Here is an 8375-nt window from a genome sequence, read left to right on the forward strand (position 1 = left end):
TGCAGACGTTATTCTTTTTATGTGGGCTTCAGGAGACAGGTTTGGTGTGATATCAACTCCAAGATCTTTCTCTCTGTCCGTTTCATTAAGTACTTCATCTCCTATTCTGTATCCTGTGTCTGGGCCTTCTGTTTCCACAGAGTATGCCTACTGCAGTGTTCTCATGACTAACACGAGGACATGATTTATGGAAAAACGACCTTTGTTCTTGAAAAAATGTCAAGGGACTGAAAAAGGATCCTTGAGGACACAAGGGCATTGAAGTTGGCTAATAAAGGCTTGTCTGAATAAGTTAGTCTGAAGGCTTATTCTTTTGTGAACATCATACCTATGGTAATTCCTGAAGAGAATAAGGCTTCAGAAATGTAATAACTATAGCCATTTACTTACTACATCTCCATATGTTACTGGACAGTTCTCTTTTATTCCATACATACTTGTACATATCTTTGCTTGTATATTTTCTCCTCATTATCTCTTTCAAACTATCTTGAGATGACCTCGGGGCTTAATGTCCCTGCAGGCCCGGTCCTCGACCAGGCTTCCTGCAACTAAGTGGTAACTGCTTCACATTCATAATAGCCAATTCAAATGTAGAATTCTGCAAAAAATAATGCGCTTTTGCAAGGGTGTGGGAAACTCCTGAAGTCATTTGAAATGTCTGGGAAAGATTGTGTGTGGGGGGTCACATCCCTGTTAAAGGTGAGAACAAAGCCTTAAAAAATTTACATACAGAAATCACAATAGTGGGATGCATCAAATGAACAAATCCACAAGGGCCGTGAATCTGTGATCTGGGTCTGGGATCCTCTCAGATGTAGGTTTGAACTGTCATCACAGCCCTTGTGGATTTGTTCATTACATATACATACATACATCACAGAATTTTTCTAATCTTTATATTTTGGGTAGTAGTAGTATTGTAGATAAGACATTGTAGACAAAAGACATAGGAAGATTAAACCACACACCAGAAGATGAGAAGACGCGAACGTTTTGTCGTCGTCAATTAATTTCTTTGATTCCCTTCCTTCCTTCCTTTAAACAGCCTTTTTGCGCCTTCGAGTCTTTCCTTGTTACCGCCAAACGTCACAAGAACCAGCTTAAGTTTCTTAAAGATTGTCGGTAGGCTGAACTCTATAGACTAATGCCCTGGCCTAATATATCACACATTAGCCCGATAGCTCCAGGGAGCCTCTTGGGCTCACCCAGAAAATGGCATTTCATTACATTCAACGCTGGTTTTTTGGGTTCAATTCAGTGTTGTTATCCTCTTCCTTCCCTTGTGGGTTTGGTTATCCCTTATTTCTCCCCTCTCCCCCCATCCCAGTTACTGAGTCGGGGCAGGATTTAGCTTAGGTTGTGGCTTGGACCATTCCAGGGTGTTTCGCATTCCGACTTGTGCACGGAGGAAGTTCAGCCTCATGCTCATGCCATGGCTTCTGGGTCTTTCCTAATACACACCCAAGGCTAGCCTAATACACACCCAAGGCTAGCCTAATACACACCCAAGGCTAGCCTAATACACACCCAAGGCTAGCCTAATAAGCTGCAAGGCATGAACCCTCAAGCCCAAGAGACAAGTAAAACAGAGTCCAAATGATAAATTCTTCAAGAAACCCCAGAGACCATGACCAGACTGCAGCAAACGAGTAGCCAGAAAAAAACTTTGGCATGCCGTGTGCTAACTTAATAGCAGGCCATGCAGGCCACAGTGCACCCTACCAGCCCTAAATGCTCCCAAACCAAAGGAAAGACAGAAGTCACAGACCATCGGCGTACCCACACCAAAGACCACCTGAAGCAAGGAAGGCCCCTAAAAGGAGTGTGTCCCAAACTCCCCAGGAAAAAGTAATACAGTACTTGCAGAGCACACAGGGGAAGAAAACTCTGAGCATGTGCAGCCCCAGGCACTAAATGCCTGGCTCACACATACTTCCATGTAAGAACTCAGCCCAAAGGCAAAAAACACCACTCATAAAAGGAAAACCAGAGTCAGATCGACGACGGCCATCAGGCACAGACATCAGTCTAGAATTGGCCGGTGTGGGGCCTGGCTGATCCGGGCTGGCTCCCTCTGCCCCCCAGCAAGGAGGAGGATGGTGGTGCAAACTAGCTGGGGGAGGGAGGCTAATTTCACAAAAGTTTGGCTGTTTTCATTGTTGGAGAGTTCTTTTGACAATTTTGGGGCTGCAGTGTTGTGTTTAACCATTCAGTGGTTGGTTTTGATTCGCCAATCTTTCTGGGTGCCTTACCTAGATGATGACAAAGATGATAACCTTTAAATGTAAAGTGATCATAGGCCATTGTTTCCTGCATCTCTGTGAGGGGACCAAGTTCTGGCTCGTGGTCCCTGGTAGGCAGATATAACTCCACAACTGATAGAACTGATCAGTGTATGACAGCTTCAGGGAGCCAACAGGGCTCCCACAGAAAGTAAAGTTGCTTGGGAATAATAGCCATTTTCATATATGCCTCCATTGGAGGCATAATAATCAATTTGGAAATAACATTTGCTATCCAGAAAAAAAGTTAAACAGTGTAATTGGCAAGTGTGTGAAAATCTCATGGGAGATATTTGAAATTTTGTTCATTCCTTGGGGTATGGAGTGACTAGGGGGCTATACAGAAAGTGCCATTTTAAATCAAATTTACTTTTATATTTATTTAGATCCAAGAGCCATTTAATAGCATGTCCTTAAACTAGCAGTTTTCATCTATGCTCTGTTAAACTAATTAGTAACTAATTGTTTATTCATTACAGTGTCAGAAGTGCTACAGTATCCAGATCATACTTGTGTTGTCCTCTACCGTAGCTTAGTGGTGGGGTTTGGGGTGCTCGTTCCTGACACAGGCTTCAACATGGCATACCTGTCATTCCTGCTAGTGCACCCAGAATGGCCACATGCTGGTATTGCTACATTTGTTCTTTCACTTGATTCAAGTAAGTTAAACACTATACAACTATTAATTAGTCAGTTTTAATTAAATATAAACCAAATTGGCAGTTTGCATGGGATGTGATGGCCCCATTGCTTACCACAGTGGTACAAACAACCTTGTATCACATGATAAATGGTTGGGAAGACTGGGCCTGAGATCCATCATCATCCACCCCACGAAGACCAGGCTTTTACTGCTGTGTGAAATGTAAGGGAAGGGGGGATGGGATAAATTAAAATATAAGAGGTTGGAAGGGTTGAAAGAGTTTGAGGGAAGATTTAATGTGCTAGATTTATATAGAGTAAGAATTTTGATGTTAGTATACTTGGGCAACGGGTGTTCCTTTAAGCATATTTGTTTAAATGTGACCACATTGCTGGCATTGTTAATTTTATAGTGTAAGCTCTCTATGCTTGTAATGTCTTAGTGTCAGTATTGAGAAGAGCAATCGAATTACCAAAATTCACGGTAAAGACACTCTAGTAATTAATAAAGGATATATTTTTACAATGTTTCATTCCATCCTGGAACATCTTTTGGTAAAGAAAGAATACATAAGGTGCAAATTGGGGTTCAATACACATGTGGAAGGGATGAGGTTTTGTGGGGGTGAAGTGAAGGGTCAAAAGAATATGGGGCAATTGAACAGTAAGGAATAAGGGAATGAGGTAGGAATAAGGGGGAAAGGGCCAGTCAGGCATTGGGTAAGGCATTTAGTTAAACTTTCGTACTTTCGGTGGGCAGGGAGAAGTCGGTAGAGGTGTTGTTATGAATTCCATAACGACACCTCGTTTGATCAGTAGTGGATTCCAGGATTTTTATATTATCTACTATCATGTTTCTAGTGAGTTGTTATGTACACTTTGCATATGGTTTCTAGGGGCAGCAGCTTGTAGATGGCAGGCAGTCTTCTCGAAAGCTTTGTGGTGGTCATGTCAATATAATTTAATCGAAGGTATTATGTATTCTTTCTTTACCTGAAGATGTTCCAGAGTGGAACAAAACATTGTAGAAAATAATTCCTTCAATAATTACTAGAGTTTCTTTACCGTGAATTTTGTTAACTTGATTGATAATTATTGCTTGGTTAACTCTTAGAGGGTGCAAATCATAGACCAAAATCGTGTGCGTGTGTGTGCTTACTTTCTGCAGTATTTTCAAAGTTAAACATAATAAACACCACCTTTAACACACTAATGCAACCTGTTAGCACGAAAAAACTAAATAAAGTGCGAAACAATGAAAATAAATCAACAAAAGTTATTGCATGCGGCACCTTGCCTCATTTCTGCCCAAACAAAAATGCAACTTCTCCAGACCACTTGAGCTGAAACACAAGAAGTAGAGACTTTTTACTTGGGGTTTTGTGCTTCCTGAAGGTTAATTAATAATGTCAAAAGAAATATTTTTTTCAGGACAATTGTTTTTCTTGCATTCCACCGGGATGCAGATGCAAGAAAGACTGTCTCCATTTAACAGTTGCACCGTTTAAGGGTTATTACTGATACAGTAAGAAAATACCTGTAGCTAGAAGCATAGAAAGCTTACACTATATGATCAACAATGCCAAATGATCAAAGGGAGCCGGTCGGCCGAGCGGACAGCACGCTGGACTTGTGATCCTGTGGTCCTGGGTTCGATCCCAGGCGCCGGCGAGAAACAATGGGCAGAGTTTCTTTCACCCTATGCCCCTGTTACCTAGCAGTAAAATAGGTACCTGGGTGTTAGTCAGCTGTCACGGGCTGCTTCCTGGGGGTGGAGGCCTGGTCGAGGACCGGGCCGCGGGGACACTAAAAGCCCCGAAATCATCTCAAGATAACCTCAAGATGCCAGCTATGCAGTCATATTTAACCAAATCGGAATTTTAAATGCAGGAATTGAGGAATGAGTAAGTAGGCGATGTGCACTACTGATATTGCACATGTTTTAAGCTTAAGGATATACATCAGTTTACTTGTCATTATGCTTGCGTCTTGCTTTCCGACTGTCCCTCGCAGTCACCTGTCCCTTAATAGAATCCTTGGGGAATCAGATACCTTTTGTATTGTTTGCCTTATGCACTTTTGTTCTAGTACTGGCATCCTTGGTGATATTTAGCACCTTTGGAATATCCCGCTCATTTGATGGTGCTACATAATCTCCCTGGCTTGGTGCCTTCTTTTGATAATTACTGACTTGTCATTATGTGAATAATGAAAGATTATTGAAGAACCTGATTGATAACTGTATGTGCTTATATTAAGATGAATGTTACATAATATCTGATATAAAACTATAAAGGGAATATCTGGAGTATTGGCTGATCACATGGTTTCTCAGTATACATGTATAGAATTTAGTATGGAACATAATCCAGGACTAAATTATTCTTGCTGGGTGGTCATTAAGCTATTGTTGTGGCCTTAATAACCCTTCAGGTTCATAGGCCTTAAGCCCAATAACAAACCAAAATATTTATATAAAAGTAAGAGGACTTCACGAGTGTAAGAGGCAATTAGTTACGAAGTGTAATTAGCAAATTGTATGGCAGAGTAGTGAATGAAAGAATAAACAAAAAAATGAAATAATTCCGTGAACAAAGTTGGTTCAAGCCTGGCCTCAGACCGAGCTTGGAGAGTAGAACTCCCGAAACCCTCTCCCAGATATGCTCCAGGTTACATTGTGAAATAAACTAATGGAACAGAGCATATGAGAGTGTTAATAAATGCCACATACATTTTATAAATTAAAAAAACATATAACAAAGTGAATGGTCTTTCTCTGGAGAGTAATGAGCATATATGGAGTTTGAAATGTTATTAATTAAATGCTGTGGAGAGTTCTTATTGTTAATAGTGCATTGAGTAGCTGTTCCAATAATATTGCCAGAATTATCCATGGTGGTTCAATGAATATATGCATGGGGGTCATAAGGAAGGTCAGTTTGAGAATAAAAAGTGTTAATTTAGTATATTACAGGAATGAAATGTGATTGAGGTGTTTGTGTGGGTTTGTACATCAGTAAAACTTGCATCTGATCGACAATTGCCTTTCTCAAAAGAACTGCGTCATCAACAAAAAGACCTGCATAATATGTATTTATAAGGAGTTTAAATTAATTTACAAGTTTTATTGACGTGAGTAGCCACACTACCTCACCCACCACCTTCATCTTTCCCATCTCCCTATCTCTTTTCTGTCCCTCCATACCTTCCTACTTCTTCCCTCTGTTACCTACCTACCTCGTTTTCCTTACCCTCCATCCTTTCCAGGTACCTATCAACCTCTTGTGCCTTCTTCCCCCCCCCCCCCTTACCTACCTCTTTCCTATCCCTCTCGAATTGGCATCCTTGGTGATATTTAGTGCCCTCTGATTATCCCGCATATTTGATGGTGCTACATAGCCTTCCCGGTTTGGTGCCTTCTTTTGATAATTACCTTATCTTACCTTACCTTACTTTCCTATCCCTCTCCACCCATACCTTCACCCACTTTCCTGGCCCCTCCTCTCCTTAGCCCCACTCCCATTCCCCCTCATTATATTAATTACTAACCAATAGTTACAGTAAGCATTTCTCTTGGGCCACAGACATGCATGGGTAAAGACGTGACTACATGTTTCTGCAACAAATCCAGCACTCATTTTGTATCAGCGTTTTGGCTTCAAGGTGGAGGAGTTTCTCTCTGGATTCCATGACAAGTATCTACCTGAGGACAGCCCAGAATGTAAACATGCCATGTTTCTACGCCTCAGTAGATGATTTTTTATCGAGTTTCTTAAAGTTCAGGAGAAATAAAAATACAGAAAAATAGTGTTTATTATTGCCCATGTTTCCCAGTTTAAAACTCCAAATATGTGCAATCACCCTGAATTCCACACACACACACACACACACACACACACACACACACACACACACACACACACACACACACACACACACACACACAAAAGAACCGCCCCTTAAGGGTGACGTTTAATGGAGTGAAAAACATGATGGAAGTGCTAAGAAATGCCAGGAAACTGCAGAGTGATGAGGTTGGCAAATTATGGTCAATAAGACAAGACCTCTCCAAGGAAGACAGAGAAAAGCTGAAAATGAACCTAATTGAGGCAAAACGTCTAAATGGGGATAGAAATGAAGAAGACAGAAATTCTTTTTTTTACAAAGTGACAGGGACTGGAAAGCTTGTGAAATGGTACATAAAAACAAAGCAACAAGATCAGTAGTGGAAGGGGGAGTAAAGACCAAAGGAAAAGGGAACATGTTCCTGAAAATTGTATATACCAACATAGATGGAGTGAGGTCAAAAACTTTGGAGTTGCAAGATATAATCCAGCTTAGGGTCCCAGATATTGTTGCATTATCAGAGACGAAACTTGAAGGAAATATAATAAATGAAGTCATATTCCCAAGAGGCTACTCAGTTTGGAGACGTGACAGGAAAACTAGGAAGGGAGGAGGAGTGGCTGTACTGGTGAAAAAACACCTGAAGGTAAAAGAGTTAATATTTGAAAACCCTCGAGATATTGACATAATGGCATTGCAGGTCTGGAATCAGGATGATAAGCTGATAATTGTAAATACCTACAGCCCACCAGCAAGCAACACATGGACAAAGGAAGAACTGGATGACAAACGAGAGGGCCTCATAATGGTCATGAGAGATATTATTGTACAAGCAGATAAAGATAAATCACGACTGTTGATACTGGGGGACTTCAACTTTAGAGCAATAGACTGGGAGGCCTATGAAGCAAGAACGGAGGACTTTTGGACATGCAGATTTGTGAACCTCATTCTGGAGACATTCTTGTATCAACACATAAAGCAAGCCACAAGAATGAGGGAAGGAGATATACCGTCAGTACTGGATCTAGTATTCACCAGGAAAGAAGAAGAGATTTTTGACATCCAGTACCTTCCTCCCTTGGGAAAGAGTGATCACGTCCTGTTAGACATTAAATATGCTTTAAGATATCATCTAGAAGAAAATGGGGACATTGAAACAGTTGATAAACTCGATTTAAGGGGGCATATCGGTGTAAAATTAAAAGTGGTTCAATTTGCTTATAAAGTTTTTTTATGAAATGGTTATAGAAAGGGCTGCAGCTGGTCCAAGTTTCATCATCACACCCTAAACAGAAAAGGAGAAAAAAAATAAACAACGAATTATGCAACGAATTTTCAAATAGTTTCAGGGAACACATGTGTCAACTAAAATCATTTCTATAACACTCAGATATTAAATTAAGCACATAATAAAGGATTCTAGTGATCAGTTATATCAAAAAAGTGTTTAGTGCAATAATATAATTTTTCAAAGTTACCCTACTAAAAAAATATGCAATATATGATATTTATAAATTTTTATAAAATCAACAAATAGACTTTGGACTAAAATGTCTACTAGAGTCTGTAGAAGCACAAACGCTATATATAAGGTGTAAT

General features: G+C 40.3%; 1 long non-coding RNA gene across 1 annotated transcript in view; it reads left to right on the forward strand.

Moving 5' to 3' along the window:
* Positions 1-6726, forward strand: part of LOC138368982 (uncharacterized) — an 8406-nt gene extending 1680 nt beyond the window's left edge. Inside the window, exons 2-3 of the long non-coding RNA XR_011229690.1 lie at positions 1-2944; positions 6512-6726. The exon at positions 1-2944 is cut by the window's left edge and continues 1035 nt beyond it. This is a non-coding gene — a long non-coding RNA (uncharacterized lncRNA). The remainder of the gene's footprint in view (positions 2945-6511) is intronic.
* Positions 6727-8375: the final 1649 nt, after the last annotated feature.

This window comes from Procambarus clarkii, chromosome 26 (genome assembly GCF_040958095.1).
Source record: "Procambarus clarkii isolate CNS0578487 chromosome 26, FALCON_Pclarkii_2.0, whole genome shotgun sequence".
Classification (NCBI taxonomy): Eukaryota; Metazoa; Arthropoda; class Malacostraca; order Decapoda; family Cambaridae; genus Procambarus; species Procambarus clarkii.